Source organism: Zeugodacus cucurbitae, chromosome 3 (genome assembly GCF_028554725.1).
Source record: "Zeugodacus cucurbitae isolate PBARC_wt_2022May chromosome 3, idZeuCucr1.2, whole genome shotgun sequence".
In the NCBI taxonomy this organism is placed as follows: Eukaryota; Metazoa; Arthropoda; class Insecta; order Diptera; family Tephritidae; genus Zeugodacus; species Zeugodacus cucurbitae.
The window spans coordinates 27,252,657-27,267,269 of NC_071668.1; the positions used below are offsets into that span (position 1 = coordinate 27,252,657).

The window sequence follows — 14,613 nt, forward strand, 5'->3', positions numbered from 1 at the left end:
AGCAAATGAGGTATTAATCAAAGAGTTGAAGGAAATAAAATCAAAGAAGAGCGCACTATAAAGAAGTTGTTTTGAATACTGGTATCGAAAATATTATAATAAACGTCTGGTCCTTTGGAAATCATTCAAACTATATAGAAAGTGAAAAGTTTGTACCATATAATTGTGGAACTTTATTTACAGTTTACAATCTCAATCTAATTTTCAGACCTTCTATACTCAAAAAGGTTAAGGTTCACCAGAGCTGACCAAATAGGTGTATGCATGTCAAGTTCCCATGTTTAAAAATTTAATATTTTCCATTTTGAAATATATAATTTCGCCAACAAAATTGCGAAAACCGAAAACGCATATAGTGTCATAACTAAGCTATAAATAAAGTTATAAAATTAGGTACAAAGGATCGCACTACTAAGGGGGATATTTGAATGTAATTTTTTTGGGAAAGGGGGCAGGGCCACGCCCACAACTAGGTTTTTTATATATATCTCGCAAACCAATAAAGCTGTATATAAAGCTATATAAACCAAATTTCTGCAGTCGTTTCCCTTACGTACCCCACCACACACCATGAAAATAGTTGAAATCGGATAATAACCACGCCCACACCAAGGATAGGTTGAAAATTACTACAAGTGGGTTAAGTCACTAACGAAAAACGTCAGAAGCATTAAATTTTGCAGGAGAAATGGCAGAAAGAAGTTGCACTAAGATTTTTTTACAAAATGGTAAATGGGAGTGGCGTCTTCACTTATGGGTCAAAAACCATATCTCAGTAACTATTCAACCGATTTCAATGAAATTCGGTATATAGCATTTTCTTGACACCCTGATGACACGTGTGGAAAATGGGCGAAATCGGTTCACAACCATGATTAAAATCACTCATATATCTTAATTTAATTCAGAGGGAATATGTTTCTTCTAATAGCCTCTGTACCAAAAATGGTTAAAATCGGTTCATAACTTCCCCTAGCTCCCATATACCTTATTATAGGATTATAATATGTGAAATATCTTAGCCAAATGAAAATGAGTGAAATCGGTTCAGGAATTACCAAACCCCTCATTTACTATATATGAAGATTTTCGTTATTCTATTGGACTTTGTGCCGAATATGTGAGTCAAATTGTGTGTTACACAAAAACTATAGCAATAAATTACGAGAGTATAAAATGTTCAGTTGCACCCGAACTTAGCCTTTCTTTACATGTTATTGTATTCACTGTTTGTAATTTTTAGCCGATAATAAGAAGTATTTTAAATGCATTATTCGCATTCAGATTTAAATAAAGAATAATCTTTATATTTTCGGCACACATTCTCTATCACTGTTACTTTGACGTCCAAGCAATTAAGCGCAAATTTTCCGAAGTGTCATGTTGAAAGCAATATCAAGTGCCGGAATTTGGGCTTACAGTTGTCATAAAATCATGCGGCGACGCGCTTAAATATTCTCTTTATTGTCATTGGCTTCGAGTTAAGAAGGCAGTGATGATGACAAAGTGTAATGCAAAATTCATCAAATCAGCCTTCGCAAAAGTGAAAACTGGCAGCCGATGAGCACCCATCGGATGACCAGCAAACCAACAGTTAGGGTGTAAGTAAATTCTCGTGCCTTGTATACTTATTTATTACACCTTCTAACAAAGTACTCGGCATTATTCTATTGGACTTTTACTTATTGGCTTGTTTTTAACAACCTTGGAGCCCGGTGTTTGCTTATTTATGGACCCAAAGTCACTTTTATCTACATGTGGATGTCTTTCATTTGGAGCGTGGAGCAATCTTAACGGCTGACCTAAAATAATTTCAGCCGCTACGCCTTTCTCACTGCATGCTTATTTTAACAATGCATACTTGGCAGCTTTGCTGTTGCTGTATGCATGTTGTTGCTGTTGTTGTGGTTATGCTTTATTTTGTGTTTGTTTGGCTTCTGACAGGATGCTTAAAAATTCCGACAAAACCAGCGCAGGCAGCCGACCGTTCGCCGCACACACTGGAGGTGCCGACTAGGCGCACCTGAGTGAAATATTGCCGTTGTGATGACTTCTGAATTGGGCTAAGCAGGCGTATTTGCTTGCATGTGTACCGTAAAAAATCTCGTATATGCATTGTTTGTTTGTGTTGTTGTGTGCGTTTGTTTAACTACATGAAAGCCCTGCAAACAAATCTGCTTACAAATCTGCCTAATTTTATGCATAAATAATGGCCGGCTTGCTTGTATAAGAGTATGTGTCAGTGCGTTGTTGTATGTGCAACAGACGCAACCCTAAAGTAATCCTTTCTGATTTTATGGCTTGTTAAGAGTGTTGAATTTCAGAAATAGCTGATTTTCGAGTGCTGAAAGCAAAGTTTGCCCAATAGCTATTAAGCTTATAATGGGTTGAATCAATAAATTTAAGCTTGCATTAAGAGGTTAGAGCACTCGAGTGCGTCTTGAAATCAACTAAATTGAAGATCTCTTCTCGGCAAAACTACGAAAAATTTTAAAGCTATTCAGAGGATGCGTTTTTGATCTAAAATAAAATTAAAATTATTTTTAAAATCTAATTTGAAAAATAATATTTTAGATTAATACTGTCCTGTGGGATACTAGGTTTTTAAATGAGAGGAAGTACAAGTTAAGGAAAAAGTAAAATATTGAATATTAATAAAAATAATTAATTGTGCATAAAAAATTAATGAAAATATTAAAAATAAAATAATCGCATTATTATTAAAAAACAATAAAAAAATCTCAATTAATTTGAATTTGAAATATACATTTTTATTTTATTATCTTATGTTGAAAAAAGTATTAATAACTAAAATGTAAATTTATTTAAATTAATTTAATTAATTTGATTATTTGAATTTCATAATATTTTGGAATTTAAACAAATTAAAAATAATAAATAAATAATTGAAAAATTAAATTTTAAATATAAATGTATTATTATTTTGGATAAAATATTAGAATAAAATCAACATAAAAAGGCCCAGGCCTCAATGATAATTTTAATAAATTACAATATTTTTGTGCCCATATTTCTTTTTTGTTATAGATATTTTATTCATTTATTCTTTGTACAAATTTTAGTAAAGAAATTAAACTAATTATTTCACACACAACCTTTTTTATGTATGTATCTGCCCCAACAATTGATAAATAAAAAGTAAAATATTAACGATATAAACTATGTAATAATAATTAAAACATTAAATAAAAATTTATTTAAGAAATAAGATTACAGATTAAATATTAGAATTAAAATATTATATCTAATAATAATAAAATTATTTAAAATTTAAAAATATATATATTTATGAAATGAAAAATAGAAAAACCACTTTAAAATAAATATTAAGCAATTTCTTAAATATTTTCACTTTGAAAAATTTTGTTAAAGAATTAAATTAATTTTAAAAATCAACTAATAAATAAACAGCGGAAATTTCAAAACTTGTAATTAAATTTCTAAAGTTGATTAATAAATAAAGAAATACAATAAGTAGTGTTCATTTATTTTAGCAAACATTTGTTTAAAATTATGAAATGCATGTCTTCTCTGATTATATTAACCTTCACATTACAGGTAAAAGTGAGATTAAGTGATACGCAGCACAGCTCAACACTGTTTTTTTTTTTTAAGATGCAAAACAAGCACCAAATTTCCTTTTTAGAATTAAAAATATATTCCCTGTGTAAACTTCAGTAAAGAAAATTACCAATTATTTCGCACACGACCTTCTACTTTGTGAGCCAATTACGGAAATTGCACAACGGAATGTGAGAGTTGCTACACGAAAACATTACTCTACCGAGGCAGCTGTATTGAGTAGGGAAATCAATCATTAATGATTTTCCTTTGTATTCGCCTCAAAGTATAATGACACAGCAAATACGATGCCAATTTATATTTTTAGTTGAGTTAACTTCTTTGAATTCAATATAATGGCGAATTATTTCACATTTACGCATTTTTGTATAGCCCGTGTGGGTATGTGTATGTGTGTGTTGGAGCGCCATGTCCACTTTGTTAAGTGCGGTTTTATTAAATTTGATTGTACTTCGTCACCGAGCAACCGCTGCGATGAAACAGCAAATGATAATTTTCAATCAAATGCCTTGACACAAAAGAACTTAAGTAGGTCGCGTTTTCATTTGAACTTGTGGTTCGTCTGATGACCAAAAAAAACGGATTTTAAAATTAAAAAAAAAAAAAAAATGATTTCGTAATGCATATTTTAGACAGTTTAGAAATTCAAAATAAGGAAGAAATCATTAGAAATTAATTATTTTTTTATGAAAAAGAATGTTTAAAGGCTGCTTCAAAAAATTTTGGTAGTTGATTATAGTTTGAAGTGGCCCTTTTAAGGCTGACCCGTGGAATTTGTACCTACTAACTGAGAAAATAATTGACAATTGTTGGAATTTATTATACAGAATGGGAGAATTTGAGATTATAAGAGTGATGGTATATTGTGGTAAACTCCTTCCAAAAGCTCCAAAATCCAGTATTTTAATAAATTCTATTATTATCATATTTCGAATGTAGTAGTTAATTTAATAAACATTTATTTTGAATGTACAAATTCCGAAAACTGCACTGTGGATATCTAGGAAGCGAGAGAAAGCATGATTTCGAAGCTTTCGGATTTTTAATCGCAAATTGAAGTGCACTTCTTGGCCGAAGTCAAAAACTTTACAATAAAATCCAAATTTTTGGAAATTTGTCCGACCAAAACTAATAAACTTGTGAAAGCTGCTTACAGCGAATTATATGATTCTCTTGAAAAGACGATTTAAAATGTAAACAATAGTAATGGCGCCGACCACTAAACAGACAACTAAAATACATTTCGATGAGAAAAAAATGTCGGCGAAAACAAAAATAATCAGCAACTACGACAGCTGTACACTTTTCCATGCACAAATGCTTTATTGGCGTGCATATCACTTAACAAAGCCTAACAAAGGCGGTAATACGCTTTGATTATTATTTTATTTTATTCTTTGTTTGCTGTCCGCCTACTAGCTTCCTGCCGATGCGACAGGCTTATTGTAAACTTATTGTCTACTTCAGCTGGTACTCACTTTGCATACGTTTAGGCGCGTCACACGCGTCCAATGTAAGGACACTGATGCTGTGATGGCAGCAGCTAACAAAAAATACCGTTAAGTATGCTGCTTATACACAAATCCTTCTTTGTTTTATGTATAGTAGTTATATAAGTTGTTTTAGTATTTTCTTTTGTTGTTGTTTTTGTTGGTTATTGCTTACGAAGTTCACAAACACTAATAACTTATATGTGTGTGTTTAATGCTATGGAAAATCTATTTATGTGTTTTTTAAGTGAAACAAGTTTTAACACAAGTCACTCATAAGCACAAAGACACGCAGTCACATAGGCATAAGTAGAATGACACAAGCAATAAAATTTGAAAGTTTTCCAACTTGAAAATACGTTTCGAAAAATTTTTTTTTATATTATGTTTTTTTTTTATTTTTCGTTGTTAGTTATTACAGTCGTTCATATTTTTAATAAAAATAAAATATTAGTTTCTTTCACATATAACATTCTACCTTTCTTGGATATATAAATATCGTATATATCATTATTGCATTTATTGATATTTCGTTTTATTAAAAGAAAATCCGAAAACTTGTTATTAACACGTGCACACTTTCCTAAACATGCTTCACAGCTTTCGATCATTCATCAAGAGTGCAATTCGTAAAACTTTGGAAACACAAGAAAATAATAATAAGCAAACTTAAGGCGTAACTTTACTGCTGATTGAGGGCATTGTGCATAAAATTCGTTTATTTTGGTATTTTTTATATTTTGTTGAATAATATTTTGACTGAAAGCGTCTTTAACACTTCAATACATTACTCGAAGGTAAATAGTTTATTTTTATATACAAGTAAATATATATTCACATATCCAATGCAACACTTTTGCTAAATTGCATATGATGTACTTAAGCGGTTTTTATGGCCACATCAGCTTATTAAGCACTAACTTTGGAATATCGCTTAATTAGGCCCCAATATAAGTGCTAACAGCAGCTTTACACACTCGCTTTGGTCACAAGTTTACAAATAACAGTAAAGATGAGCCGCAGCAGCCATTTCTTAATAATGTTTATGCACTTCTAAATATACACTTAACCTTTAAAAGTACACTTAAATTTTAAATAGATTTCATGCACTCGCGCGCAAAATTTTATTTCCATTAACTTGTCGATTTTGTCGTTGCGAAAAAAGCGCACTCATTGAATATCCGACAGTAACAATGCGTTTGACAGTGACACTGACAACGACGACAGCAACGGCAAGCAGCACATACGCGTACGAATTCGTTTGTGACGAAAATGTTGACGAGTTTTTCCGTTTTGCTCGCGCACAATCGTTGACGTTTGCTACCGTTCACTTTGAATTGACGTTAACTACTGGAAATGCTGTTAGCCATGAAGTTGCTGATAAACGTAAGAACTGCGCGCAAAGCAGCAAGCAACAAAAACTCACTCACCAGCACGCAGTGTGCCCAAGCAAGGCGGCAACATGCGTCGCATGCGGCATTACAAATGTTCGATACGACGCGGCTACGACAACATAACAGCTAACCGACGACGAAATAGCCGACCGGCAGTCTGCAAAAGCAGTCTCTAACAGCCATACGAACGCTTTAACTTCAACACCCAGTTGCTAACGAACCAACAGTAAATACAGCAATACACTTTTCGGCTTCCTTTCCAACTTCTATTGTCACGAAGGCCATAATGAAACTTCATTTGTTTGAAGGCGATGTTCTTACTGTGCGTTACTTTGCTACAGAGTAGTTTAGTGCTGGATTGAAGGCTTAATGAGCACTTTACAGCCCTCAGTTAAATGGTGCTGTTAGTTAACATACAGTGAACTTAGTTCTAAATGGAGCTAAACAGTATCGAGTTAATTATTGTCGTATTGGGCTCGCATTATTACATTAATAAACTTATTATCTAAGAATAAGGTTTAAAAAATACATTTTCAAATACAAACTCTTATCAAGAACAAAATTTTACATTTATTCTCATTATTATTTCCATGAACCGGCTATATTGAGACAGCAAGGAATTCTAACAAAATTTTATTAAAATTCCTTGGGCACAACACACCACCTATCATGCTCATTTTGATGAATATTGTAATGTCACTTTGATGAGATATTGATAAATTCTTTTTCAACTCGTAATTTAATATGCTAAATAGTAGCGCTTAGATATATGACAATATAAATATAAAAGGAAAATAACAACGATTAACTATAAAAATATATGTACGTGTATATGTATTATTATTTTTTATATAATTATTTTAAGTCTACCATTACTTAATTAACTTACTGACTAGATAAAAAACTGTATGATACCAAACACGCTAAAATTTTATACCTTAAGAATAACAATGCAGATATTATTATCCCTTGTCCTGAATAAATCCAAGATCCACAAATCGTTGGAAAAGGATTTTAATAAAACTCTTTAAATGATCAACATAATAATTTTAGTCGAAATTTCAACAATAATTGCCAAACTACAACCTCGCCTCTTTCCCATTTAGAACACTTTTATATCAAACCCAATTTAAAATACATAAATCAAGTATCACAGAAGATATCAGAATGAAATTTTGCACCAACCGTGTCACCAACGGAGTGGTTTCGTCTGTTCGAACAACCAATGTTCAAAAGTCCATAAATCTCTCGCACAACCTTTTTCTCGAAAACTCCTGGAGTCATTTCATTGCCATAAAGCAGAACGGGAACGATGCGCGACTTTTAGAGTTTGATTTTTGTTCGTCGAGAGAGGACTTTACTTTTCAATTGCCTACTCAGTCCAAAGTAGCACCTGTTAGCAAGAGTGTTCCTGCGCTGGATTTCGAGTCTGACATTTTGGTGTTGTTATTGCTGGTTCCAAGATAGACGAAATACCAACAACTTTAAAGTTATGATTGTCAACTGTGACGTGGGAGCCAAGACGAGAATGCTCTGACTGTTTGATTGGCGACAGGATATTTTTCATCTTATTCTCATTCACCACCAGACCCATTCCATTCGCTTTTTTGACGAGTTTATAAAAAACAGAACTAACGGCGCGTTTGTTGCTTCCAAAGATATCAAAGCCAGCATATGAGCTCTGCGGCTTATAGTATTTTTTCCAGGATCATTTCAAAGAAGTCACACTATAATGAGTCGCTCCATTTGGAACCTCATTAGCTATCGAATGGCTCGGAGCGATCATTTCAGTTCCTATCGTATATATATAATATATGCATTGCGCAAATACTATGGTCAATGGGTTAATAACTTGGCGACGATTTTCAATTATTTCTTATTCATAAACTCGGGGCATTACAAAAAATTTTAGAGAAAATACGCAGCTTCAATATACGATACATTTCTAACAGCAGGAGCTTGTTCTAAAATATAAATAAACCTTTCAAGTGTACAGAAAAATGATAAGTTTAGACAGCTAATCACTTCAGCTGTATAAATGTAAGTATGTGCATCGGCATATCGTTCAATTTCTGCATAAAAAATCTCTGTTTCATCTGCTACCCCATTGAATAAATCTGCTTAACTTTACGCATCCACCTTATCTACACATTAAAGCATTCTGAAATTCCTGCTTGATGCAAAGCATGTGCCACTGAATTTGAATAAACGACCTTCTTTAACCTGAGCGTGAAATCTTAGCGTAAACCGCTCAACGGCGTAAGCATTAGCCTCTCAACGCGAACAGTGTGCCGCGGCTGCTATTCAGACAACGAAAAATTCCAACAAAGCTCCTCTGCACACATGCACACATGCACACACATCTACAACTACAGTCACACATAGTCATAGGCATAGCGCGCTGAAGAAAAGCGAAATTCCGACCTACCGCAACGGATGCGGTTTGTACAAGCACACGCAATCACCCACACGCACATGCACACCCTCACTGCAAACACACAAATACGATAGGCAAACAGACGAGGCAGGGTAGTCAAATATTAGCACTGAGAGTGCGGGTGTGTGTTCGCGGTTGAGTCGTTGAAATTCGACTGTGGAAACACAACAACCAATCATGCGAACTGTTGGTAACGGTAAAAACGAAGTGTTGACGTCGATTAACCCAATGAAAACAAGAGCGTGAGGAAATGTAGTGAAGGTGGCAAACCAGCGAAGCGTGACAAGGCTAATGATGGTGGGTGGCCTCACTAATAATGACGATGATGAAGTTGTTTACCAACTGCTTTATTTAATTTCAGTTTTTGTTGTTGCAAGCATCATTAATGATATATGGAGCAAATGAGCAAGGCAACAATAATTACGAAGAAGTTTTGACCTGACACAATGCTCTACATTCGATGTTTTGGCGATGTTTTGTTCTGCTCACTGCGCATGCGTGGGAGCAAGTGAGAAATATGCGAGTTAATCTTGCTTACAGTACTCTGTTAAATTGATGACGCGAAATCAGCTGTTCTGAATGATTTCTGCGATGCTGGAACGCTGTTTACTGCTAATGCCTGCAATAACAATCGAAGTGTAAAAAAATGAAATTTGGCTATTGTTTGTACAAAATATGGTAATTTTTCATTCCAAAAGAGTTAAAAATAAATCTATATATATAGATATAGTATATTTCGTATATATAGTTTATTACTAAAGTTTACGTCAGAACAAGGTTGTATAGTCGTACTCTTGTTTTGTGAAAAGAACTTACGGGTTACAAAGCTAATATTTTGTTTATGTTGAATGTGTAAGGATTTTTTGGTCTATAGTTTATCGAAAGTGAATGTAGAGCCAATATTACCATCAGTGCTGATCTCTACAGACATCCAATTTAATTCTTTTGGGATCCCCAAAACAACATTAATTAAATCTAAGTACAACATTAGCCCCTAAAGTGCCATGTTATAAGAAATCGGGGAGCTAGAACGGTAAATGGTTGTTTAGTTGAGTCTCATCTTGTATCACAATGGACTACAGCGGTCACTTGCATTCAGATGTTCTCGGATCACCCTTTTCACCAACCAAGAACCACCTAGTTCAAAATGGGTGAAATCGGATAATAGTAACTCCCACCCCCTAGGGATTAACTCACTAACAAACAACGCCAAAAGCTCTAAACTGTACAGAATATACGGTAGAGAAAAACTGGTGTTAACAATTGTCAAAGACAAAAAAATCTCAGGAAGTACTGCACTAGTTTGAGCAAAATACTGTACATACCATTTTTTAGACATCCCGATGTTACATATGGGGAAAGCGCGAAATCTGTAGGTGTCTACATCCCATATAACAAAATTTTGAATACTATCTGATTCGTTTTATTCGCTTTAAAATATATTAATTAGGTACCAGTGAAGGTAATTTTTTCAAACATTCGGTGTGCTTCATAGGATATATCGGTTAATATGTGAGATATGTGATGGTTGAACTAACTATGAATAAAAATTTTCATTATCCTGGATTTTTGACGAATTGTGCCAATTAAACTGTGTGTTAACTTATAAAATTAAAAAAATAGTAAAAATACGGCAACATGGGACCACTCCGTAGGAGAGAAAACCATAAAGAGTATGTGTATTAATATACTCCTGATCATCATATAAGATTAAAGGGAAATATTGTAACATTGATGCATTTTCAAATGTTGATCTCGAACGTACAGAATAGTATAGAGTTCCTATTCAGGCAACTAAAGCAGCCCTTTTAGTCAGTACTTAAATACTGTTATTAATTTTCATGAATACACAATGCTCTGATATATTGAAATTTATATACCTTCTGTGCGAGTGCTTAGTCATCCCAGAGCACACTCTCACATCGAGCCCTTCAGATATTCACACTCACACACGGCATCGAAGTTCTATTTATCACTGAGTTGCATTTGCCGGCACTAATTAGACGCGAGTACATATTACAAACACATACATATGTATGTACAAAGTTATAGGTGTATAATGAGATAGATCGGTGCGTCACAGAGTGGCAAACACTCGAAGCCATAATGCAGCCATCGAACGTGGTAAGGTTTCATTAACACACTCATCCGGAGCTTTGACAGTTGCAATTGGAATTGCCTTGGCAAATCGATCCCGAGCAGCGTTTAACTGGCCTTTGTGCAATAACATTCGCCTCTGTTGTTTACACTTTGGCACGCGTGCAACGCTCGAGCACTGATTTGATACCGTGCCACATAATCCACGCACACAAACACACACGTAGTGGCCTTGGGCGCCTTCGGACGCCGCACTTGTTATTGCAATGTCACACAACATTGGAGAGCGCTTATTGCGACTTCAAACGTGATGGCTGCGGTCATATTTCAAACGCGTCAACGAATTGCAAGCGCACACATACATACGTGCAACAAAAGCATTGACCAACTACACACAGACACATCTCTATAACAAAATGAAAGCAATATTTTCTGATTCAACTGCAGCTATAATTGTGCTCTTGTGTGTGTGTTTGAAGTGGCGCGCGCTGCGGATCCACCCACGTACTCAGCTTTATTGTACATATTTACTATTGACATTTCAACATATGAGTACACATAATCTACCATGTATCTGTGTATGTGTTTGTAAGTGTGTTTGGCTGTATTGATCCTTGGGGCACTTATAATTTAACTTTTTCGCTTGCTGCATCCGTTTATTTACATTGATTTGTTTGTATGAGTATTAGTATGAGTGTGTGTGTATTGTATTTTATTTTGGTTTTTATGTTGCAAATTGTTGTTGGCAGTTTTTACCACTAACAGCACCCTTGCTTTTCGCTCACATTCGCCATTCCCGCATTTCATTCAATCATTCTTGTTGACTTCCGGTGCGCAGTGATTTGTAAATCCAGTTAAAATGTTTCGGACTTTTCAAATTTGCTTTGCATGCATTTCGTTTCCCCCTCCCGCCTTCTGTTCACAGTTATTTTAATTTTTATTATTACAAATACCCTGCGGCCACTTTGGTGCTGGAGTGGAATTTCAACGAACCCCAAACAAAGCTGCTTGCTTTAATGCTGATGTGTCGCTGCTTTCTTATACCCTTACAACTTGTTGCACAATGTGTATTAATGTTGACCGCATTAAAACAGTTAAACATATCAAACTGAGCTTCACTATGCGTTTTCTGTCTGACTGTCCATAGAACATTTGACTACACAAGAAACAACTTGGTTATAGGATGGGAAATCCTGAAGAGATTTGACGAATTTAATTATTGACAATATTATTTAATAATATGACTCAAATAATGTATACAATTAAAGTAAAAAGTACTGTTAGACGTAGTCACAATGGAAAGAAACTTGACCTACTCTTTTTTGGCTTCAATGATATTATATTTTCTGCAAACTACACCACCAATTACAATAGAAACCTCGAATTTGTCTGACGCTCTCTTAAAATTTTAAAATGTAATTTATTTTGTTACACCTTGCAACATTAACAAGTATAACAAATATAATGAATTCTGATCATCCTCCAGAATATAGAATGAAATTTCCTGGCATAAAGTGGGATATTTGACATTTAGTATAGTATGATGGGGTACCCAAAATAAAGACTTCTGACCAAAATTTACCATGCACCCAATAAAAAAGTACTATTCACCAAGCCTTACTCTTAACCAAAAAACTATCTTATACATACATTCTTTTCACTTGCGAAGATTCCGTTACGCCCGAACTTGGAGCTTCCCTACATATTTCGCTTCCTCCCAACAAGGAGTGTGGAAGGCCCAAGAATGGAGACGCAAATAAAATACTGTGTGTTCACTTGACTGTTATTTACATTTCAAACACATGTGAAGCAGCGGATATATTTCTAAGGATATCTTTTTGACTGCCATTTCGTTTGTCTAAACATTATCAAATATTTAAATATAATAAATGGTTTATCAATATTATGCTAGCCACTTTCAGAGGAAAGTATTTACACACATATATATATATATGTACATTTATTTATGAGTATCTCGGTTTTGTTTTTGGCAAGTGGCGCAATTGAGATCTTCTGTTCTCGTATGAAATCCTTGTTTCAACGGGGCATTTACCTCTCTGTAATTACAATAACACGTTTGTCATCGGATATAGCGTTTTGTTCTTAGGTCTTTTCGTTTCAAATAATCATATACAATACATCTAATTACATTCAATTATTTCACTGCATAATAATTTTTGAACACACACTTATGCGGATTCTTTTCACATACTTTTAAAAATAAATTGATTTAGTTTTGCATATAAAGATTTTCGATGGAAAACGTCTAAGATATCATTGGACCTAATCATTGAATCCGCAGCTAATTCGATTTCGATACGATAAGGATTTTCGATCGAAAATTTTTTTTGTTTATATCGACCTTAAACTATTGTGAAATTTCTTCTGAAAAAATTTTAATTCTCTTGAGGCTCTTTGAGAAAATTCTTTCGCTATTTCGAGATTGCAACTTTTTATCGCTTTTAAACATCTTTAATTTATTTTTGTTAGTCTTTTTATCTCTTGTTTCTAAAATACCCATTTAAAACATAATTTAGTCCGTCATCAGTAATTATTTACATAAAAACTTCCAAATGGTTTATTTCTTTAACATCTCATTCACCAACAGATAGATACCGACCAAAATTTTCGATTTTGCGATTCAATGATTTCGTAATTGGCGACATCTATTAGCCGCGGAATGTATTTTTTCGAGTCGGTAAATGAGTTCAATGTGATCGTAAATTTTATTTTCGATACGGTTTCAATGATTCCGACGCAAAATTTTTCGATCGAATCGAATCATTTTTCGATCGAAAGGGATTCAATGATTAGGCCCAATAACAAACAGGGGTGGGCAAAAGCAGATGCGACCTGAAGCATGATGAATTAAAGACAAGGAACTAAACTATTGTGAATGAGCCGTACAAAATATTCACAGCCAGACTGCAGCAAATTTTAAGTCGGTATATAAACCGTGAGGAACTATGAGATATTTTAATTTTGCCATTTCCAATTAAATAGGCTATAGCTATCTTGGATTAGTACATACTCCACTCGCTATCTGTAGGCGCTCAAAAACTGTACATGTGTATGCAAAAACCAAGTTATCCAGTTGAATTCGTACAAGATAGTATTCGGATACCTCATTAATAATTCTATCGCCGCTTGCGTTAATGCTATAACGTATACCATTTACGCTGGTAAAAACGACTCAAAGGCCAAATGATTGACAAAAACGACAATACAAACATATTTTATGCCTGTGCTGCTGTATGTATTGTGTATAATTGTTTCCTCTCCAACGTTTTGCCAATCGAAGACAACTTATATTGAATATAATATAAAATAGTGGTGTCCAACTCACTTCCGTCAAGATTTTTCCCCGCATTTGAGGAAACATAAAACTGACCTCCATCGATATGGATACTACCCTACCTGTTGGTTAAAAGAAGCGGCCCAATGGTGGTTCTGGCACAAATGCAATGACTTGAATTTCTTGTACTTGCGTAGCAATTTTGCATATATAGGTCTGGAAACATACAAATTATATTCAGTCCTTTGAACGAATTACTGATCATATTTTAAAGAAAACATATGGTCAGTCAGTAAT

The 14,613-nt window shown here is 34.1% G+C and overlaps 1 protein-coding gene across 1 annotated transcript in view; it reads right to left on the reverse strand.

Moving 5' to 3' along the window:
- The window catches only part of LOC105212868 (toll-like receptor 6), a 176,575-nt gene extending 170,442 nt beyond the window's left edge, over nucleotides 1-6,133 (reverse strand). Inside the window, exon 1 of the mRNA XM_011185192.3 lies at nucleotides 5,082-6,133. The gene's annotated coding sequence lies outside the window, so the exon portion shown is untranslated. The remainder of the gene's footprint in view (nucleotides 1-5,081) is intronic.
- Nucleotides 6,134-14,613: the final 8,480 nt, after the last annotated feature.